The 23,644-nt window shown below is 43.8% G+C and overlaps 1 long non-coding RNA gene across 1 annotated transcript in view; it reads left to right on the top strand.

Moving 5' to 3' along the window:
- The first annotated feature begins 10,269 nt into the window (after window positions 1-10,269).
- Window positions 10,270-23,644, top strand: part of LOC115079778 — a 36,628-nt gene continuing 23,253 nt past the window's right edge. The window contains exons 1-2 of the long non-coding RNA XR_003853376.1: window positions 10,270-10,362; window positions 21,687-21,833. This is a non-coding gene — a long non-coding RNA (uncharacterized LOC115079778). The remainder of the gene's footprint in view (window positions 10,363-21,686; window positions 21,834-23,644) is intronic.

Here is a 23,644-nt window from a genome sequence, read left to right as displayed (position 1 = left end):
ACTCTACTCCCAGTTAGAATAACTGTTTTATTGTAACTTATTTTTCTATGCACTTGTTATAATTTGTAATGTATACTCTTATGTTTTAGTTATGTTCGTTATAATGTATTGCTCACCCCTTGTTTTATGTAAACCGACATGATACGAACTTCCGTGAATGCCGGTATAGAAAAACACAAATAAATAAAAAATAAAATCCAGCAATATCCAATAATATTCAGCTATGTAATACTCTCATTCTCTTCTCCAAATGCTTGCCTAAAGAGCCATGTTTTAAGGTTTTTTTTTAAAGGATGAGAAACTCATTTCTAATCTTAACTCCATTGACATAGAGTTCCATAATTTAGGCCCTGCCAGAGGTAAAGATCTCTCCCACACTTTATTAAATCATGCCATTTTTAGGGATGGAATAGTTAAAAGGCCCTTGTTCCCTGACTGGAGGTTTCTTTGTGGAACATGGATGTGTAGCGACACATGCAACATTCAATATACTTATTATTCAAAGATTTGTAAATTATTCATAGTGATTTATATTGTACTCTATATGTAATGGAGAGCCAATGCAGTTCTTTTATTATTAGGGTAATGTGATCGTATTTTTTAATCCCAGTTAGAACTCTGGCTGCCGCGTTTTGCACTAACTGAAGCGGTCTAAGTGATGATAAGGGAAAACCTAGTAAAAGTGCATTTCAATAATCTAGTTTTGAAAAAATAAGAAATTGCAATACAGTTCTAAAATCATAAAAATATAAAAGAGGTTTTAATTTCTTTAAAATGTGGCCTGGATTTATCAAAATGCACTAAATATTCCATGTGATAGGAAAAGGGGTGTGTTTTATGGTAATAGGCAATTTATGATAATACCTATGTGAAGTGCTAAGTTAGTTGCACTTTGTGATAAATGCTATCAGGGCCCTTCTACAAGGGGAAGAGAGAGAGAGAGGAAAAAGAGAGAGAGAGACTAGCCATAATGCTCTCACACTAGATAGGTATTTATTTCTCTATAGGAGGCTCACCTAGTAACTCGAGGTGAGGTTTAGGTATTAGTGTAGGGGGTTAGGGGCCACTTTGACATTCAACGTGAGATGTACTAACAGGACAGTGCTCTCTTGTGAAGATTTGATGCTCTCTACCTGGGTAACATCAAGCTAGGTTGAAGGAACTGCACAAATCTAATCTTTGGCTGAGTTTCCTCACTCCGAAGGTCATCCCTATCTAGGGAGAGGGCATTATAGCTAGTCTCTCTCTCCCTCTCCCTCTCTCTTTCTCTCGTTAAAGGGGCCTAATGCATGCAAATACACCATAAAGCACTATCAATCACAACACCCAAACCTCTGGCATAGTCTCTGTCTTGATATGTTCAATAAAATAATCTTTGTTTTGTCTTCCAAGCATCCTGCTAGTGATCGTGGCAGGGTAATGGGGCTGGAGGTAGTCTCCAGGATTCCCACACACACTGCATTTCATATTGAAGGGTCTGGATCAGGGAGTGGAGAAGCTTTAGAGATTCATACTCCCAGCATTGTATAATTCATTTTTCCATGACATTAGCAGATTCAACAACGTACCCTCCCCGGATTCCTCTCTCATTCTTCAGCCCGTATCTCTCTTACCCGCAATGATCTGGGCTAGGAGGGAATTCTTCCTGTCACGGCCTCCATCTTTGCCGCTCAAGCTCTGATGATAGTGCAGACCCCCACACAGTACAAGGTGACATTCAGGCCCTCCCACCCGAGGCAGCACCGCTCTCCTCTTCCTTCTTCTGCCAACCTGCATCGGCAGTGGGGAGAGAGGTATTGGCAGGGGTAATGGGGCATTATGGAGAGGGGTGGGAGGTAACCATTTGGCAAATCTTAGTCTCTACATATTCCTAATATTTTTCCACTGTAGACACAGGTGCAGTGCTCCAGTGCAGAAATCCAGAGCTGCCTTGTATTCAATCAGTGTCAGGAGAAAGAAAGAGTATGTTCAAGGAAACAGTTGACATAAGAACATAAGAACATAAGAAAATGCCATACTGGGTCAGACCAAGGGTCCATCAAGCCCAGCATCCTGTTTCCAACAGTGGCCAATCCAGGCCATAAGAACCTGGCAAGTACCCAAAAACTAAGCCTATTCCATGTAACCATTGCTAATGGCAGTGGCTATTCTCTAAGTGAACTTAATAGCAGGTAATGGACTTCTCCTCCAAGAACGTATCCAATCCTTTTTTAAACACAGCTATACTAACTGCACGAACCACATTCTCTGGCAACAAATTCCAGAGTTTAATTGTGCGTTGAGTAAAAAAGAACTTTCTCCGATTAGTTTTAAATGTGCCCCATGCTAACTTCATGGAGTGCCCCCTAATCTTTCTACTATCCGAAAGAGTAAATAACCGATTCACATCTACCCGTTCTAGACCTCTCATGATTTTAAACACCTCTATCATATCCCCCCTCAGTCGTCTCTTCTCCAAGCTAAAATGTCCTAACCTCTTTAGTCTTTCCTCATAGGGGAGTTGTTCCATTCCCCTTATCATTTTGGTAGCCCTTCTCTGTACCTTCTCCATCGCAATTATATCTTTTTTGAGATGCGGCGACCAGAATTGTACACAGTATTCAAGGTGCGGTCTCACCATGGAGCGATACAGAGGCATTATGACATTTTCCGTTTTATTCATCATTCCTTTTCTAATAATTCCCAACATTCTGTTTGCTTTTTTGACTGCCGCAGCACACTGCACCGACGATTTCAATGTGTTATCCACTATGACACCTAGATCTCTTTCTTGGGTTGTAGCACCTAATATGGAACCCAACATTGTGTAATTATAGCATGGGTTATTTTTTCCCTATATGCATCACCTTGCACTTATCCACATTAAATTTCATCTGCCATTTGGATGCCCAATTTTCCAGTCTCAAAAGGTCTTCCTGCAATTTATCACAATCTGCTTGTGATTTAACTACTCTGAACAATTTTGTGTCATCTGCAAATTTGATTATCTCACTCGTCGTATTTCTTTCCAGATCATTTATAAATATATTGAACAGTAAGGGTCCCAATACAGATCCCTGAGGCACTCCACTGTCCACTCCCTTCCACTGAGAAAATTGCCCATTCAATCCTACTCTCTGTTTCCTGTCTTTTAGCCAGTTTGCAATCCACGAAAGGACATCGCCACCTATCCCATGACTTTTTACTTTTCCTAGAAGCCTCTCATGAGGAAATTTGTCAAACGCTTTCTGAAAATCCAAGTATACTATATCTACCGGTTCACCTTTATCCACATGTTTATTAACTCCTTCAAAAAAGTGAAGCAGATTTGTGAGGCAAGACTTGCCCTGGGTAAAGCCATGCTGACTTTGTTCCATTAAACCATGTCTTTCTATATGTTCTGTGATTTTGATGTTTAGAACACTTTCCACTATTTTTCCTGGCACTGAAGTCAGGCTAACCGGTCTGTAGTTTCCCGGATCACCCCTGGAGCCCTTTTTAAATATTGGGGTTACATTTGCTATCCTCCAGTCTTCGGGTACAATGGATGATTTTAATGATAAGTTACAAATTTTTACTAATAGGTCTGAAATTTCATTTTTTTAGTTCCTTCAGAACTCTGGGGTGTATACCATCCGGTCCAGGTGATTTACTACTCTTCAGTTGTCAATCAGGCCTACCACATCTTCTAGATTCACCGTGATTTGATTCAGTCCATCTGAATCATTACCCATGAAAACCTTCTCCATTACGGGTACCTCCCCAACATCCTCTTCAGTAAACACCGAAGCAAAGAAATCATTTAATCTTTCCGCGATGGCCTTATCTTCTCTAAGTGCCCTGCTTGGTGACAGGATACAATTCCAGCTGCTGCCACCCTCTCAGTAAGACATATTTCCTTCAATTTCTTGTTAACTTCAAAACTTCCAACCTCATATCATGACCTATTTTAAGGAAAATGCTTCCTTACACTTTATTGAAGCCCTCTATTTCAGTGTTTCTGTCATATCTTCTCATCACTTCTTCCCTCTGGCGAGTACATTTTCAGTGTTTTAAGCCTTTCTTTGCAGAGTTTGTGCTACAGGTCTTCTGTCATTTTAGAAGCCTTTCTCTGAACCGCTCCTAGCCTCTCAATTAGCTCTTAGGAAAGTTTGACCTCCAGACCAGAACACTGCCCTCCAGGAAGGATCTCACTTCAGGCCTACACAAGGGCAATAAAATCTTATTTTTCCAGCTTAGGATCTCTGCTTATGCAACCAAGCACACAGTTAGCTTTCCCAATTCCTTTCTTACATTGATTTGCTACGTTTAGGTCTTCTGAGATGATTACTCCTAGTTCTCCTAACTCATGCTGCTAATAGATTTATGTCCTCAGGTGCATGATTTTACACTTTCTGCACTGAAGCACAGCTTCCAAACCACAAGTCCCATTTCATCTTTTCCACCCCTCCCAGTATTTCTACACCGTTACATCTTTTGTGTCATCTACAAATAATTACATCTTTCCCTGGAGCCTCTCTAGAGAATCTCCACTAAAGATATTGATAAGAAGTGGTCCTAGCACTGAGCCGTGAAGGACCCCACTGGTCGCTTAACCTTCAGCAGAAAGAACTGTGTTCTGGTAATTAACCAATTCCTCACCCAGTAAACACATGTGTGCCCTGTTTGTATTAAATACTGATACAGGGGGAGAATCAAGATGGCTGCCACTGTCTGCCACTCTACTGAACTCTTGAAAGTTACTTCTGTTTTTTCCTCTATTCTCTATATTTGAACTGGTTTCAATGGGGAGGAAGGAACCTCTGACTTCGTCTCCTGGCCCATCTCTACTGGTGCGAGGCCTATGGATCAGCATGCCCAGCGTCTTACAGAAGAAGTCTATAGTGATCCAAGTTTGGAAGCCTCAGTGTGACCTGGGTCTTCCCTAAGGGTGGGTGCAAGTCTACCTCCTCTGCAACCAACCTCTCTCTTTGATGGTGCTCAGATGATGCGAGTGGAGAGGCTTGTGTGGCTCCAGAAATCCCCAGATGTTACCTCTGTCTAGGATGTGTTAGAGTCAGTGTGCCCTGGAACAGAGGAGGAAATCCCATGTGGTGGTTGTGCAGAAGGTGAGCAGCAGCTAATAGTGCAGATAGAAAATGTTTGTCTTGTGATAAGGAGTGAACAGCGATCATTTGACTCAGTTGCTGTTCCTTACCTCTAAGTCAATGTCCGTTTTTTCAACTCAGTTAAGGTTCTGATTATATCGGCCATTATTCATCCTGTTCAACCTAATGGGGACCCTGAGGAGCCGGGGAATAATTCCTTGATTGATGTATGGCGAGTGGAAAATCTCTGTCCTCATCTATTTCTGAGTTATGTACATTTACTAGAGGTTATTTTTTTTTAACTTTGGAAGAACGAGCAATGATTGACTGAGGTTGGAGGCACTGCAAATACTATAGGATCTCAGATAACTCTTTTGCAAGCTACCAGACTGGTAAATATTAAAGACAGCTCAGTATTTCTTAGACATCTGAAACACTGGAAAATAATTTGAGAACGAGGAGCTTAATGCTCTTTAAAATTTCCCTTCACAAGACTGTCTGCTCATAAATTGTTTAAAATTTTTGCATGAGGTTTAGAATATTCCTGAGAGAAAGGACCTAGCTTTGTGTAATATTTATTATGCATGCAAATTTAAGAGAGCTCTGAAGGAGGTGGAAGGTGCCCTTGAAGCTCTGTTACCAGAAAGTCCTGATTCATCTGTTTTTAAGAGTCATCTTTGGATGATTTGCCCTTTCGGCCTACGTTATTGGTTTCCCTTTGTGCAGAGCAAGATAAGAATTTTGCCCTCCAGAAATATTTCATAAATAAGGGGTTTCTTTTTTGTGGACAGAAAAAGCAGGTTTTTCCTGATAAATCTCCTTCAATGTTATTACAAAGGAAGCAGTTTCTTCACTCTAAACTGAAGGTGGTAGCTACCTTTATCTTTTAATTGCCCTGTAAATGTTGAATAAGTTTGCATTTTCTGATCCACTCTATTTATTTATTTAAAAACTTTTCTATACCGTCGTTTAGTAATGCACCATCACAACAGTTTACAATTAGGCACGTATATCAGATTGGTTCATACATTTATCTAGGGGGGTGTCAATCAGTTTTTCGGTTACATGTTTCAAAAATCTGTTCTATATGGAAAGTGGATTGGAACTTCCATTTATATGATTCATTGGATAATCATATACGTTTTATACTGTGGCTCTTAAATTAATAATTATGATAAAAATAGTAAAGCAAGCAGTTACGCTTTTAGGTGACTTTCAACTGTGAGTAGGTGTTCTTACTCATTGACCTCACTGTGAAAAGCTTTTTGAAGAGCCAAGTTTTCAAACTTTTTTTGAAGAGTTTTAAATCTTTCATCAATGTTATTTCGAGTGGCATTGTGTTCCATAATATTGGACCCGCTAAGGATAGTGCTCTCTCTCTAACTTGGGTCAGTTTTGTTGTTTTGACCGAGGGTATGGTTAGTAGAGCTTTATTGGCTGATCTTTCTCTGGGGGACATGTAGTCGTTGTGCAGTGTTTAACCAATCAGCATTTTCGTCATTAATTAGTTCATGAATTGTGCATAGCGTTTTAAATTGCACTGTTTGTTTTATTGGCAGCCATTGTAATTCAACGAGTGTTTGAGTGATATGATCCCTTCTGCTTTTTCCAGTAAGTATTCTGGCAGCTGAGTTCTGTAGGATTTGCAATGGTCTGAGCGTTGTATAAGGTAATCCTAGGAAAAGTGTGTTACAATAGTCCGTGCTAGCGAATATTAGTGCTTGTAAAACTGTTCGAAAGTGTGCTTGAGTTAATAAGGGTTTTAGTCTCCTAAGGACCATTAATTTGGTGTAGCTTTCTCTAACTTTTAGTGATATGTGTTGCTTAAGGCTGAGTCCGTGTCGATTATTACTCCTAGATTACAAGCTTTCTCCTTTAATTCCACTGTCTTGTCATTTTTAAGTTTGATGGGATTCTGAATTATTTCAATGTTTTTTCGTTCAAGGTGTATAAATTCTGTTTTTTCAATATTAATTACTAGTTCCATTTGGTTTAGCAGTTGTTTTATTATATCTAGGTATAGCATTGCAAAGTTTAATGTCTTCTCAATTGTTTCTTCTACCAGTAGAATTAGCTGAATGTGGTCAGCGTATATGTAATGTATGATACCTAGTCCCGCCAGCAGGTGGCAGAGGGGGAGCATGTAAATGTTAAATAGAGTCGCAGAAAGTTGTGAACCCTAGGGGACCCCTGTCTTTAGTTCAATTTTGTCTGATATTGTGTTTTTTATCTGTACCTGAAAAGATCTATTCTTAAGGTAGGATTTGAACCATTCAATTGTTTTGTTTGGTAATCTTATTTCTTCTAACCTTTTTGGTAGTATGTCATGGTTTACTGTGTCAAATGCTGCTGATAGATCTAATAATATCATGATGTAGTGTTTCCCGCTGTCGAATCCGCGTAGTGCATTATCTGTTAGAGAGATTAGTAATGTTTCGGTACTATAGTGTTTTCTGAAGCCATGTTGCGAGGGGTAGAGTATGTTATTGCTGTCAAGATGTTCCGCTAGTTGTTTTTCTACCGCTTTTTCTATTAGTTTAGCAAGCATAGATAAGTTTGAAACAGGTCTATAGTTACTTAGGATATTCGGGTCACTGTTTTTCTTTTTCAGTATTGGTTTTATGATTGCGCCTTTAAGTGAGTCTGGCATTACTCCTTCGCTAAGTGATAGGTTAATTAGATCTTATTTCACACATTTAATTTTTCTATATACTCAAGATTCTTGGGGTAAATTCATTTCATGTAAATGATTTAAATACCAATGAAAATTAAATTAAAAAATACTAATAGAGAAATATTTAAATAAAGGGGTCACGATTTAAAACTCCAGGGAGGAAGACTCAGAACCAATGTCAGGAAGTATTTCTTCACGGAGAGGGTGGTGGATGCCTGGAGCGCCCTTCCGGAGGAAGTGGTGAAGTCCAAAACTGTGAAGGATTTCAAAGAGGCGTGGGATAAACACTGTGGATCCATAAAGTCTAGAGTTCATGAATGAAGAGTGGGTGGCTCGCGGAAATGACGGCTACTACCTGGAGATAATACCCTTATTCAATAAACATACACACGGTTAATGTGACTCCAACATTGCTCTATGCTTCAACGGCAAGAGGAAATATGGAAAAAAGGATTTGCATTCACAAAAAAGTGGGCAGTAGCTTGCTTGTTAAGGCGGTTATGACCCCAAACCAAATAAGCCTGATACTTCACTTTCAATGCATATCCAGCATAGCTCTCTGCTTCAACGGCAGGGGAGAAAGTCTGACACTTCACGCATATCCAGCATAGCTCTCTGCTTCAACGGCAGGGGAGAAAGTCTGACACTTCACGCATATCCAGCATAGCTCTCTGCTTCAACGGCAGGGGAGAAAGTCTGATAGGGATGTGAATCGTTTTTTGACGATTTAAAATATCGTCCGATATATTTTAAATCGTCAAAAATCGTTAGGGCCACGATACAATACCAATTCCCCCGATTTATCGTCAAAAAATCGTAAATCGGGGGAAGGGGGAGGGCAGGAAAACCGGCACACTAAAACCCCCTAAAACCCACCCCCGACCCTTTAAATTAAATCCCCCACCCTCCCGAACCCCCCCCCAAATGCCTTAAATTACCTGGGGGTCCAGCGGCGGTCCGTAACGGCCTCCTGCAATTGAATCGTGTTGTCTTCAGCCGGCGCCATTCTGCGCCACCATTTTGCAAAATGGCGGCGCAAAATGGCGGCGGCCATAGACCAACACGATTCGACTGCAGGAGGTCGTTCCGGACCCCCGCTGGACTTTTGGCAAGTCTTGTGGGGGTCAGGAGGCCCCCCCAAGCTGGCCAAAAGTCTCTGGGGGTCCAGCGGGGGTCCAGGAGCGATCTCCTGCCGCGAATCATTTTCCATACGGAACATGGCGCCGGCAGGAGATCGACTGCAGGAGGTCATTCAGCGGGGGTTCCGGATCCCGGCTGAATGACCTCCTGCAGTCGATCTCCTGCCGGCGCCATTTTCCATACGGAAAACGATTTGCGGCAGGAAATCGCTCCCGGACCCCCGCTGGACCCCCAGGGACTCTTGGCCAGCTTGGGGGGGCCTCCTGACCCCCACAAGACTTGCCAAAAGTCCAGCAGGGGTCCGGAACGACCTCCTGCAGTCGAATCGTGTTGGTCTATGGCCGCCGCCATTTTGCGCCGCCATTTTGCAAAATGGCGGCGCAGAATGGCGCCGGCTGAAGACAACACGATTCATTTGCAGGAGACCGTTCCGGACCGCCGCTGGACCCCCAGGTAATTTAAGGCATTTGGGGGGGGGGGTTCGGGAGGGTGGGGGATTTAATTTAAAGGGTCGGGGGTGGGTTTTAGGGTGTTTTAGTGTGCCGGTTTTCCTGCCCTCCCCCTTCCCCTGATTTAGCTACGGACCGCCGCTGGACCCCCAGGTAATTTAAGACATTTGGGGGGGTTTGGGAGGGTGGGGGATTTAATTTAAAGGGTCGGGGGTGGGTTTTAGGGGGTTTTAGTGTGCCGGTTCACGATTTTAACGATTTTCACGATACTCTAATCACCCAAACGGCGACGATACGATTCCCTCCCCCTCCCAGCCGAAATCGATCGTTAAGACGATCGAGGACACGATTCACATCTCTAAAGTCTGACACTTCACGTATATCCAGCATAGCTCTCTGCTTCAAGGCAGGGCAGAATGAAGAAACGTGGATCTATATTCAGGCAACAACCAACAAGGACTGAATTACATAGTCTGGATAAACAAATAAGCATGGGTATAGCTTGCTTATTGTGGTGGTTAATACCCCTAACTAATTAAGCTATTTCACTTAGATGCAATTCCAACACTGCTCTCTACATTAATGGTGGGGATGGAAGGGAAATAGAACCAAAAGGTTACTAAGAGCCAAGAGTAACAGATAAATATGAGAGAAAAAAAAGTTTGAAAGCTTGCTGGGCAGACTGGATGGACTGTTTGGTCTTCTTCTGCCATCATTTCTATGTTTCTATGAATAAAGTGAGGTGAGTTGAATGGATCATTAGCCATTCCATAAATCACTGCCCGTATGTATTGTGTAAATATCAGGTTGTGACATTGAGTAAGGTGGGGACATGCTGTGTTGTAATTTCATACTAAACCAACCCTCCTTCTGTTGCTCCAGCCCCTTCTGTGTATAAATTCTGAACAGGACAGAGCATGAGACTCAAACACAGAGCCCAGCAGCACCATGAAGGCAGCAGGTAGCATCTTCCTCCTCCTAGCCCTCCTCACTCTCTGGATGCACCCACGGGCATCTGCTCAGGGTACGGGAGGTAAGAACAGAATGTATTTGAAATGTATCTGAAATGTATTTGAGCAAGCAAGGGGAGTCTCTCTCTCAGTGAGTGAGGGGAATGGCGTGAGTCTCTCTCAGAGAGAAGGGATGATAAGTCTCTTACTCAGTGTAAGTGAGTATCTTATAGAGAGCAGGGAGAGTCTCGTGCTCCTTCACTGAAGGATACATGTTTTACTTAATAAGCAGGATTAGTCTCTCTCAGAGAGAAGGGATGATAGGTCTCTTACTCAGAGTGTAAGGAGTATCTTATAGAGAGCAGGGAGAGTCTCTTGCTCCTTCACTGAAAGATACATGTTTTACTTAATAAGCAGGATTAGTCTCTCTCAGAGAGAAGGGATGATAGGTCGCTTACTCAGAGTGTAAGTGAGTATCTTATAGAGAGCAGGGAGAGTCTCTTGCTCCTTCATTGAAGGATACATGTTTTACTTAATAAGCAGGATTAGTTTCTCTCAGAGAGAAGGGATGATAGGTCTCTTACTCAGAGTGTAAGGAGTATCTTATAGAGAGCAGGGAGAGTTTCTTGCTCCTTCACTGAAAGGTATCTGTTTTACTTAATAAGCAGGATTAGTTTCTCTCAGAGAGAAGGGATGATAAATCTCTTACTCAAAGTGGGAGTGAGTCTCTTATAGAGACCAGGGATAGTCTCTTGCTCCTTCACTGAAGGATACATGTTTTACTTAATAAGCAGGATTAGTCTCTCTCAGAGAGAAGGGATGATAGGTCTCTTGTTCAGAGTGTAAGTGAGTATCTTATAGAGAGCAGGGAGAGTCTCTTGCTCCTTCACTGAAATATACATGTTTTACTTAATAAGCAGGATTAGTCTCTCTCAGCGAGAAGGGATGAGAGGTCTCTTACTCAGAGTGTAAGGAGTATCTTATAGAGAGCAGGGAGAGTCTCTTGCTCCTTCACTGAAGGGTACATGTTTTACTTAATAAGCAGGATTAGTTTCTCTCAGAGAGAAGGGATGATAGGTCTCTTACTCAGAGTGTAAGTGAATATCTTATAGAGAGCAGGGAGAGTCTCTTGCTCCTTCACTGAAAGATATATGTTTTACTTAATAAGCAGGGTGAGTCTTACTCATTCCATCTCCATAAATCTCTTACTCAGAATGGAGATAGTCCTTTAAAGAGAGCAAGGTGAATCTCTGAGTCAGAGAGCATGGACAGTCTCTTGCTCCTTGAGGGAGGGATATGGCTTTTACTTAAGAAGTAGGGTGGGTCTTTCTCAGAGTGAAGAGTTGGTTCTTTTACTCATTCCATGTGGATATTTCTCTTACTCAGAGTTGGAGTGAGTCTCTTATAGAGCTCATAGTGAGTCTCTCTCAGAGAGAAGGGATAGATTTCATATTCCACATGGATAGGTCTCTTACTCAGAAAGGCAGTGAGTCTCTTATAGAAAGAAGGGTGAGTCTCTCACTCATGAGTCTTTTGCTTAAGAAGAAGGTTGAATGTCTCAGATCGTGAGAGACAGATCTTGCACTCAGATAGCAGGTGTGTGTCTCTCACACTGAAGGTGAGTCTTTCAAACAATGCACAGGGAATTCCTCTTATTCAAGAAGTGGGATTGAGTCACCTTTGTTGGGATGGGGTGGTACTTCAGGAAGGTGCTGGCAGGGTGGAAGAATTTACAAAAGCGGTCCTCAAATCACAGGAAGGACTGAGGGGATCCTCGGAATTTTAATGAGAGAAGGGGCATTATTCATAGTAACATGGTAATAAAGGCAGAAAATGACCAAATGGTCCATCCAGTCTGCCCAGCAAGTTTCTTAAGGTAGTAACTGCTGCTCTGTGCAGGTTACCCCATGTTTCTGTTAAGAGTAGTAACTGCCGCTCCATGCAGGTTACCCCCTTGCCTTCTGTTAAGGGTAGTAACTGCCACTCTGTGCAGGTTACCCCCATGCCTTCTGTTAAGGGTAATAACTGCCGCTCTGTGCAACTTACCCCCATGTTTCTGTTAAGGGTAGTAACTGCTGCTCTGTGCAGGTTATCCCCATGTTTCTGTTAAGGGTAGTAACTGCCTCTCCATGCAGGTTACCCCCATGCCTTCTGTTAAGGGTAGTAACTGCCACTCTGTGCAGGTTACCCCCATGCCTTCTGTTAAGGGTAGTAGCTGCTGCTCTGTGCAGGTTACCCCCATGTTTCTGTTAAGGGTAGTAACTGCCACTCTGTGCAGGTTACCCCCATGTTTCTGTTAAGGGTAGTAACTGTCACTCTGTGCAGGTTACCCCCATGCCTTCTGTTAAGGGTAGTAACTGTCACTCTGTGCAGGTTACCCCCATGCCTTCTGTTAAGGGTAGTAACTGCTGCTCTGTGCAAGTTACCCCTAAGTTTCTGTTAAGGGTACTAACTGCCGCTCTGTGCAACTTACCCCCATGTTTCTGTTAAGGGTAGTAACTGCCACTCTGTGCAGGTTACCCCCATGTTTCTGTTAAGGGAAGTAACTGCCACTCTGTGCAGGTTACCCCCATGTTTCTGTTAAGGGTAGTAACTGCCACTCTGTGCAGGTTACCCCCATGTTTCTGTTAAGGGAAGTAACTGCCACTCTGTGCAGGTTAACCCCATGTTTCTGTTAAGGGCAGTAACTGCTGCTCTGTGCAACGTCCCCCATGTTTCTGTTAAGGGTAGTAACTGCCACTCTGAGCAACTTCCCCCATGTTTCTGTTAAGGGTAGTAACTGCCACTCTGTGCAGGTTACCCCCATGTTTCTGTTAAGGGAAGTAACTGCCACTCTGTGCAGGTTACCCCCATGTTTCTGTTAAGGGTAGTAACTGCCACTCTGTGCAGGTTACCCCCATGTTTCTGTTAAGGGAAGTAACTGCCACTCTGTGCAGGTTAACCCCATGTTTCTGTTAAGGGCAGTAACTGCTGCTCTGTGCAACGTCCCCCATGTTTCTGTTTAGGGTAGTAACTGCCACTCTGAGCAACTTCCCCCATGTTTCTGTTAAGGGTAGTAACTGCCACTCTGTGCAGGTTAACCCATGCTTTCTGTTAAGGGTAGTAACTGCTGCTCTGTGCAGGTTATCCCCTTGTTTCTGTTAAGGGTAGTAACTGCCGCTCCATGCAGGTTACCCCCATGTCTCTGTTAAGGGTAGTAACTGCTGCTCCATGCAGGTTACCCCCATGTTTCTGTTAAGGTTAGTAACTTCCGCTCCATGCAGGTTAGCCATATGTTTATGTTAAGGTTAGCAGCTGCCGCTCCATGCAGGTTACCCCCATGTTTCTGTTAAGGGTAGTAACTGCTGCTCCGTGCAGGATATCCTCATGTTTCTATTAAGGGTGGTAACTGCCGCTCCATGCAGCTTACCCCCCATGTTTCTGTTACGGGTAGTAACCGCTGCTATGTGCAGGTTACCCCCATGCCTTCTGTTAAGGAAAGTAACTGCTGCTCCATGCAGGTTACCCCCATGTTTCTGTTAAGGGTAGTAACTGCTGCTCCGTGCAGGTTACCCCCATGTTTCTGTTAAGGGTAGTAACTGTTGCTCCGTGCAGGTTACCCCTATGTTTCTATTAAGGGTAGTAACTGCCGCTCCGTGCAGGTTACCCCATGTTTCTGTTAAGAGTAGTAACTGCCGCTCCGTGCAGGTTACCCCCATGTTTCTGTTAAGGGGAGTAACTGCCGCTCCATGCAGGTTATCCTCATGTTTCTGTTAAGGGGAGTAACTGCCGCTCCGTGCATGTTACCCCCATGTTTCTGTTAAGGGCAGTAACTTGTGCAGGTTACCCCCATGTTTTCTGTTAAGGGCAGTAACTGCCGCTCCATGCAGGTTACCCCCATGTTTCTGTTAAGGGTAGTAACTGCCGCTCCATGCAGGTTACACCCATGTTTCTGTTAAGGGCAGTAACTACCGCTCCGTGCAGGTTACCCCCATGTTTCTATTAAGGGTAGTAACTGCCGCTCCATGCAGGTTACCCCCATATTTCTGTTAAGGGTAGTAACTGCTGCTCCATGCAGGTTACCCCATGTTTCTTTTAAGGGTAGTGACTGCCGCTCCGTGCAGGTTACCCCATGTTTCTGTTAAGGGCAGTAACTGCCACTCCGTGCACGTTACCCCCATGTTTCTTTAAGGGCAGTAACTGCCGCTCCGTGCAGGTTACTCCCATGTTTCTGTTAAGGGCAGTAACTTGGGCAGGTTACCCCCATGTTTCTGTTAAGGGCAGTAACTTGTGCAGGTTACCCCCATGTTTTCTGTTAAGGGCAGTAACTGCCGCTCCATGCAGGTTACCCCCATGTTTCTGTTGGCAGTAACTGCCGCTCCGTGCAGGTTACTCCCATGTTTCTGTTAAGGGCAGTAACTTGTGCAGGTTACCCCCATGTTTTCTGTTAAGGGCAGTAACTTGTGCAAGTTACCCCTATTCCTTAAGAGAACTCATATAAATTACAGCTATCGATATTTTTTACTGGGTGATGAGCTTTCTTGAAAATTGAGACTGTGCTGCTTGTCTTGCTTTGCTTATGAACTTGGCCATAGAAGCAGTCCTGTGCTTTCTCCCTTATGTCTGCATTTTTTAAATTTTTATTGAACTCCAAGTCTTTTGAATATGCACAAATGTTTGTTTTGGTAGATCTTAGTGCTGATTTATTTATGTCTATGTTTATGATGTAAGCCGCTTAGCATTATTTGTCCAGTATAAGCAGAATGTAAAACCTTTAACTAAATAAACTATTTAAATAAATAAACAAATAAACAAACAAACAAATAAATAAATAAATAAAATCCCAGACCATAAAAGCTGTGGCCCTTGGTTGTTGTCTAAATCCAATTCCTCTTTTCCCTCTTACTGTCTAAGGCCTGGATTTATGAAAATGCACTAAATATCGCATGCAGTAGGAAAAGGGGGGTGTTTTATGGTTATTTCAAAGTGCACTTAACGCTTCGCATAGGTATTAGCACAAACTGCAATAACGTTTTTGCACTTTGCCAGAATTGTTGTATTTCCTACCTACAACCACTGGGGTGAGGGTACACTAGGTATTAGTGTAGGGTTTAGGGGCCACTTTGACATTCATAGTGCGACGTATAAACAGGACAGTGCTCTCTAGCGAAGATTTGATGACCTTAGGAGTGAGGAAACTCAGCCAAAGATGAGATTTGTACAATGGAGTCCATCAAGCTAGGTTGAGAGAACATTGCACAAATCTCATCTTTGGCTGAGTTTCCTCACTCCGAGGGTCACCAAATCTTCACAAGAGAGCACTGTCCTGTTCGTACGTTGCACTCTGAATGTCCAAGTGGCCCCTAACCCCCTACACTAATACCTAACCCTCGCCTCGAGTAGCTAGGTGGGCCTCATATAGAGGTATAAATACCTACCTAGTATGAGGGCTTTATAATTCGGCGTCTCTCTCTTTCTCTCTCTCTCTCTCTGTCTAGCAGCTTAAAATACTAAAAAGGGTATTTGCAAACGCACAATAAAGCCATATCACATGGTTTAACACAAATGAAAAAGGTGTAAGCCATGCAATATGACTTTGAAAATTACAAAGCCAGCCCACTTGGCCCCAAACTCCTCTCCTTTTCCTAATTTGCATCGCACTATGCGTTATGGCATTTTCACATGCAAAAACGCCGTAGGGCAGTTTGGTAAATGACCCCCTAAGTGAGGAGCAATGTTCCAGGTGCATTAAAAATATGAAAGCATATTGGTGCATTTGTTGCCAGAGAATGTGGTTAGTGCAGTTAGTATAGCAGTGTTTAAAAAAGGATTGGATAAGTTCTTGGAGGAGAAGTCCATTACCTGCTATTAAGTTCACTTAGAGAATAGCCACTGCCATTAGCAGTGGTTACATGGAATAGACTTAGTTTTTGGGTACTTGCCAGGTTCTTATGGCCTGGCTTGGCCACTGTTGGAAACAGGATGCTGGGCTTGATGGACCCTTGGTCTGACCCAGTATGGCATTTTCTTATGTTCTTATGTTCTTATGGTGAAGGGTAGTAATCTCCATGCCTTCTGCTAAGGATAGTAACGTCCACATCAACAAGTGTTTATCCCACGCCTCTTTGAATTCGTTGACTGGTTTCTTCTTCACCACCTCTTCCAGAAGGGCATTCCAGGCATCCACCACCTTCCCCATGAAGAAATATTTTCTGACGTTAGTTCTGAGTTCTCCACCCTGAAGTTTCATTTTGTGACCACTTGCTCTATTATTTTCTTTCCAATGGAAAAGGGTCAAAGTTCATGCATCATTAAAACCTTAAATGTATCTGAATGTTTGTATCCTATCTCGCCTGCACCTCCTCTCTTCCAAGGTATACATATTACATAGAAACATAGAAATGAAGGCATAAAAAGACCAAGCGGCCCACCCAGTCTGCCCAGCAAGCTCCCACACTTATTTTCCCATACTTATCTGATTCACCAACCACCAAGTTCAAGGCCCTTGTTGGTAACTGTTTGATTCAAGTTTCCTGCCACCCCCTGCCATTGATGCAGAGAGTAATGTTGGAGATGCATCAAAGGTGAGCATAAGGGACCATGGGGTAAAAGAAACCCAGGCTGCCAGCAACATCTCTGGTCACCAATAAATAGGGCCACTCACTCCTAGCCAAGACGGCTTCGTGAGAGGACACATAGAGAAATCGCTCCTCTTCCACTAAAGATTCCTGGATAACTATGCCTGCAAAGCATAAAGGAAAGGTTCGGGTCTATCCCCCTGCACCCGACTTACCTTTTGGACAAAAGAGGATCAACTCCTACGCCGCCCCGATGTCTGTAGAGAAGGTGAGTGAAAGCCCCGCCGCAGCGAGTGGAGAAGGAGCTCTTTCGCCGCCTGGGGCTACCACCCTCAGCCCTCCTGGTTGCAAGCCTCCTCTATGGTGAGATCTCTTGAGGTGACGCAGGGAGAAGACCTCACCTTCCCGAAGGGAGGGGGACGCCGAGGGAGTGAGACCAGCTCTTCTCTAGCCCAACTGATACATCAGGGCCTGAAAGACTGGAGAGACTGAATGCATCATTATCCCCAGTTTGCTCTGCAGAGGGGGAAATCAGGCTACGGGAAATCCAAGTGTTGGAAGCTGGAGGATCTCATACTGCTCTGGCAAGGGGTGAGTTATTTGTACCACTAAACCAGCAGTATTCACCCTGGATACTCTATGGGACTTGATGGTCACAATTGGGAAATTAGTAAGTGTTTGCGAGACAAAATATAATAAGCTGGATAATGAAATGCTGACTACTAAGCAAAACCTAGATGGACAAATAAATGAGATTTTTATTTATTTATTATTTATTTAAAATTTTTATATACCGGCATTCATGATACAATCACATCATGCCGGTTTACATATAACAGGGGTGTACAATGAACAATTGAATAGCTTATTAGTGTGGAAGGAAGCAGTTACAATTAACAAGGTAATAGAACTGGGAGAAGAGAAGAAAGGGAGAGGATAACATTAGATTTAGATATTTACATTAGCTATAACATGAGATGGGAAAAAAGCTAACAGAGTTGGACTGTAAAGTTACACAAGCTCAAACGGTTAATGTGAATCTCAATAAAGATATTGGAACTCAGTCAAAAAGACTAGAATACCTAGTTGAGAACTATTCCAGACATCTGAATCCGAGGTTCACTAATTTTCCTACAGTTTTGGTGAGAATACCCAAAGCACGCTGAAAAAGTATTTTTCTGAATGATTAAGATTTGATGATTGCCAAATGCCGCTAGTTAATAAGGCTTTTTTTCTGACTAGATCTCTAAAATAACTGGAGAAAATCGCATGGGAGCCCTGGAAAACCTGACCCAATTTATTGAAAGTTCTGCTGTTGAAATACTAGAAATGCAAATATTATTAAATGAATTTGTTACCTACTGTAAACCGGTTTGATACGTTCGCATGAAAAATTCTGTATATAAAGAATTATAAATAAATAAATATAAATAAATAGATAGAGGTACCTTATTAGTCTCCTTCATTTTGAAGGAGATGTTAGTAAGGTGTTTGGGTTTAGAATTCCACAGCCAGGCAGTAAAGATCTTTCCAGATTTGTCAAGGCCGACCCAGGTTAGAAGAAAGTTCTGGCATTGGGATATACTTTTGTCCTTAAATATCCAGGGTTGCAAAGATGAGAGATGTTTGTTTTCAGCTGTAGAACAACTCAAGTCCTTTTTGTACGCTAGGAGGGTGACTAGTTCCATCGCAGTAGGCTAATAAGTCAATCTAAAGAAAATAACTGACATTGCACGCTAAGCCAGTTTTTCTTGTGTGATTACTTTTAATTTTGTATTCCTTTACATTCCAGGCTAGGAGTCACATTATTATTTTCTTCGAATATAAGAATATGTATGTTTGTGTTATGATCCCCCCTGTTGCTGCGCTACAGGAGGTCTCTTACCTTCCCTCCGGAGGCCGCTCCGAAGCCAGGGCCTCGCTTGTGCACCATCCAGGACTTGCTCCAGGGCCTGGGAGGCCTAGCTGTTCCTGAGGCCTGCCTGTGGCTGGTTCGGCTGTTTGGACTTCCTGTCTGGCCACGCCCTTCTCCCTAGGGGCCGGCCCGCAGCTCTCTACCCCAGTTATAGGGCCAGCAAGGGGCGGTCCTGGCAAACTCCTCCCAGGGAGTTGCCTACAACCTGCAGTATATAAGGACTCTCATTTGACTTGCAACTTGCCTTGGATTGAGCATTACAGTCGTCTGTTCCTCTGCCTCGATCCAGGTCCTCTGTGGTCTGCCTTGCATTGTTGGCTCCTTGTCCTGTCTCTTACCTGATGTCTGTTCCTGATCCAGTTCCTGCTTTTCCTTGATGTTCCTGCCTTGAGCTGCCTGGAGTGCAGTATTTCGCCTCTTCTTCTTCCCAGCACTCTCCTATCTTCAGTGTGGTCCGTGACCAGCCTTCCTGGGCTGTGTAGGGCACGTATGGGACGGGGTGGTCTGTGACTCAGTCCTGTGGGTGGGCTGAGTAGGGCGCCCTGACGGACAGTGCCCATGTCTTCCTTCCAGCCCTCTTCTACGATGTCTGTACCAGCCCTAGTCTCAGATGTCTTCCTTGTAAAGGACTCTGTCTGCCCTCGTTCTCTGTCCGGCCTGCCACCCATTGCCGTTACCAGCGGCAGGTCCGAAAGGGCCGGGAACAGTCGGAGGACCATTCATCAATCAACTTCCCAGTGTTGGTTGCCATGGGCGTGCAGGTCCGGCTGAGGGTCAGACTCCGCTCCTTATCTCCTGCTTCTGTTCCTGCCTGGCTCACCTCCCACGTTGTGGCTGGGGCTCCTCCCTAGCTCTCGCCGTGGCCCAAGGGCTCACACCACCTGCTCAAGAGACAGCCGTGCTCCTCGCGCCTACGATTGCACCCAAGGGCGCCCATACCCTCGGCCCGTCAGCGGTGTGGCGGACGCGCCCGTAACATGTTTGTATTGGTTGCTAAAGGTTATTTGTATTTCCTTATTTTCATTTGTATAATACAGATCTTATTATGTTACCCAGAGTCCATCAAGCTAGGTTGAGAGAACATTGCCCAAATCTCATCTTGGAGTGAGTTTCCTCACTCTGAACGCCATCAAATCTTCACAAGAGACCACTGTTCTGTTCGTACGTCTCACATTGAATGTCAAAGTGGCCCCTAACCCCTACACTAATACCTAAACCTCACCTCGAGTTACTAGGTGGGCCTATAATAGGGATACAAATACCTACCTAGGGAGAGGACACTACGGCCTCTCTCTCTCTCTCTCAGCACAAATTGCAATAAACTGATTTTTTGCATAAACCACGCCCCTTTTGCTATCGCATGCGATACTTACCGCATTTTGATAAATCCAGGCCTAAGTTTGCACCTGATGATTGAAGAACTCAAGAAAAAGCAGAATCAGGAGAGAGAAAGAGGAAATGGTGTTGCATATAACGCGTGCACTGCTCAGAATGGAGCCCAGATGTCCAGGCCTTGCAAGCTGCTTTCTCATTCCTATACTCTAGTAAGGATGTGCAGGCAAAAATATTTTGTGCGTCATTGGTGGCAAATTTGTTTTGTTCAGGTTTTTTCCAAGAAATCTTTCATTATTTTAGGTTTAGGAATAGTATGCACTATTTAGGTATTCATACTGCCATGCGGGCACAAATGTACGCACGCTTGCTGGTGCACGCATATGGATGCGTCCATTTTATAACATGCGCACATTTATGCATGTATGTTATAAAATTGGCTCCCCGTGAGCACATGCATGCACGATTTTATATCAACACGTGCATGTGCACACAAATCCCATCTCGTGTGCCTAAGGGGGAGGCATTTTAGTGCAGTGATGCAATAGGCCCATTTCCCAGGTCCATCACAGACTTCCTAAACCCCACTACCCCCAATATTTTTATTTTACAACGTACCTGCAGTCCATAGCAGCAGTAACTTATGTGGTCGTCGGATCCGGGGCACACCTGTGTGCAACTCGGACTTAATGGCGATGACCCGGCCCACCCATTCCCCATCCGTGCCCTGCCCAATCCCTGCCTCTGGCTCATCCCTTTCCAATGTGCACACCAGGAGAATAGTGCATGGCTGTGGTGTTTTTAAAATCCGGGCAGTCCACGTGTCCCAGTCATGCGGGTATCTACCAGATTTGCCATGTGTAGATCTTTCAAAATTCACCCTAAAAATTGGTGGTGGGTTCTATTTAATGCACAGTGACTAGTTTAGCCAGGTCGCTAGTAACCCTGAATATTTCTACCTTAGTTTTGCATTGTGCAATAAATTCAGTTGTCTGATGTGGTCTGTGTAATTGTTTTTCAGACTTGGCTGTCATCCAGCTGCCTAGTTCAGTTAGAATACATATTTCTGACAGGTCACATCCAGATTTGCCAGTGTTGAGACTGAAATACTCAATGTGTTACAGTGGAAGATTAACTTCATCATGTTCCAGATTACTCCTATTTCTTATGTTGATGGCAGAGATGTCCAATCCTAGACTCTTGTTATGAATTGCTCCCTAATTGATCAACTGATGATAAAAGAAATTGCTCAAGACTCATATTTCATGTTTGTCTCTGTAAATTATGGAACAGCTTCATTCCATCTGAAAAATACAGCAAAAACATTTTAAAATAGCCATTCTCAATCCTGCTTTTAAAATGATAGGATTTTATTGCAATTAAATATTCCATTTAATGCCTATTTCTATTTTAGAAAATTGTTCTTAACATTAACACAATTAAGACATGATTTTTAGCTTATATAATTAAACATTACTGAATTTAGGATTATAAGATTTTAGAAAATATGTAATCTTTTAGCAATTCTAGATTATTGTACTTTGACATTTTTTTTTTAATTTTATATCAAAAAATATATTAACTTTGAATTTCTTTGTTACAGTGAAAAAAGGAAAATGTCCACCACAAATTTGGTTCTGTGTAAAACCTGGACCCACTACACCAATCCCTAAGTGCAACTGTGACAGAGATTGTTCTGGGGCAAAGAAGTGTTGTTTCTATTTTTGCAAACAGCAGTGCACAGATCCAGGTACCTCCGTCTGTATAATATACAATTTCCAGCTCACATGCGGGCGGATTTTAAAAGCCCTGATCGCGTAAATCTGGGCGGATTTACGCGAGCAGGGCCTTGCGCGCCGGCAGCCTATTTTCCATAGGCTGCCGGCGCGCGCAGAGCCCCGGGACGCGCGTAGGTCCCGGGGTTTTCCGAAGGGGGCGTGTCGGGGGCGGGACCGGATGACGCAGCATTTAGGGGGGGGCGCGGCGTGGTTTCGGCCCGGGGCGTTCCGGGGGCGTGGCCGCGCCCTCCGGAACCGCCCCCGGGTCGGGTCGGGTCTCGGCGCGCCAGCAGCCTGCTGGCGCGCGTGGATTTACGTCTCCCTCCGGGAGGCGTAAATCCGTGGATAAAGGTAGGGGGGGGGTTTAGATGGGGAAGGGGGGGCGAAAAAGTTCCCTCCGAGGCCGCTCCGATTTCGCAGCGACCTCGGAGGGAACGGAGACAGGCTGAACGGCTCAGCGCACGCCGATCCAGGATTTTAGAAGATACGCGCGTATCTTATAAAATCCAGCGTACTTTTGTTTGCGCCTGGTGCGCGACCAAAAGTACGCGAACGCGCTTTTTAAAAATCTACCCCATAATGTTTATTCCCATGTACCAAACCCTGTGTCATAGCAACAGGAGAGCACAGAACCAGGTACCTGCATAATGTAATGTTTATAGATCAGATACTGTGTGTGTCCCTGTACCAGATCCTGTGTCACAGTGACAGGAGAGCACAGAACCAGGTACCTGTATAATGTAATGTTTATAGATCAGATACTGTGTGTCCCCCTGTACCAGACCCTGTGTCACAGTGACAGGAGAGCACAGAGCCAGGTACCTGTATAATGTAATGTTTATAGATCAGATACTGTGTGTGTCCCTGTACCAGACCCTGTGTTACAGTGACAGGAGAGCACAGAGCCAGGTACCTGTATAATGTAATGTTTATAGATCAGATACTGTGTGTGTCCCTGTACCAGACCCTGTGTTACAGTGACAGGAGAGCACAGAGCCAGGTACCTGTATAATGTAATGTTTATAGATCAGATACTGTGTGTGTCCCTGTACCAGACCCTGTGTCACAGTGACAGGAGAGCACAGAGCCAGGTACCTGTATAATGTAATGTTTATAGATCAGATACTGTGTGTCCCCCTGTACCAGACCCTGGGTTACAGTGACAGGAGAGCACAGAGCCAGGTACCTGTATAATGTAATGTTTATAGATCAGATACTGTGTGTCCCTGTACCAGACCCTGTGTCACAGTGACAGGAGAGCACAGAGCCAGGTACCTGTATAATGTAATGTTTATAGATCAGATACTATGTGTGTCCCTGTACTAGATCCTGTGTCACAGTGACAGGAGAGCACAGAGCCAGGTACCTGTATAATGTAATGTTTATAGATCAGATACTATGTGTGTCCCTGTACCAGATCCTGTGTCACAGTGACAGGAGAGCACAGAGCCAGGTATCTGTATAATGTAATGTTTATAGATCAGATACTGTGTGTGTCCCTGTACCAGACCCTGTGTCACAGTGACAGGAGAGCACAGAGCCAGGTACCTGTATAATGTAATGTTTATAGATCAGATACTGTGTGTGTCCCTGTACCAGACCCTGTGTCACAGTGACAGGAGAGCACAGAGCCAGGTATCTGTATAATGTAATGTTTATAGATCAGATACTGTGTGTCCCCCTGTACCAGATCCTGTGTCACAGGGACAGGAGAGCACAGAGCCAGGTACCTGTATAATGTAATGTTTATAGATCAGATACTGTGTGTGTCCCTGTACCAGAC

The sequence above is a fragment of the Rhinatrema bivittatum genome, chromosome 1, assembly GCF_901001135.1.
Source record: "Rhinatrema bivittatum chromosome 1, aRhiBiv1.1, whole genome shotgun sequence".
Lineage (NCBI taxonomy): Eukaryota > Metazoa > Chordata > Amphibia > Gymnophiona > Rhinatrematidae > Rhinatrema > Rhinatrema bivittatum.
Note: the sequence above shows the minus strand (reverse complement) of the source record. Positions and strands in the feature narration are given on the sequence as shown.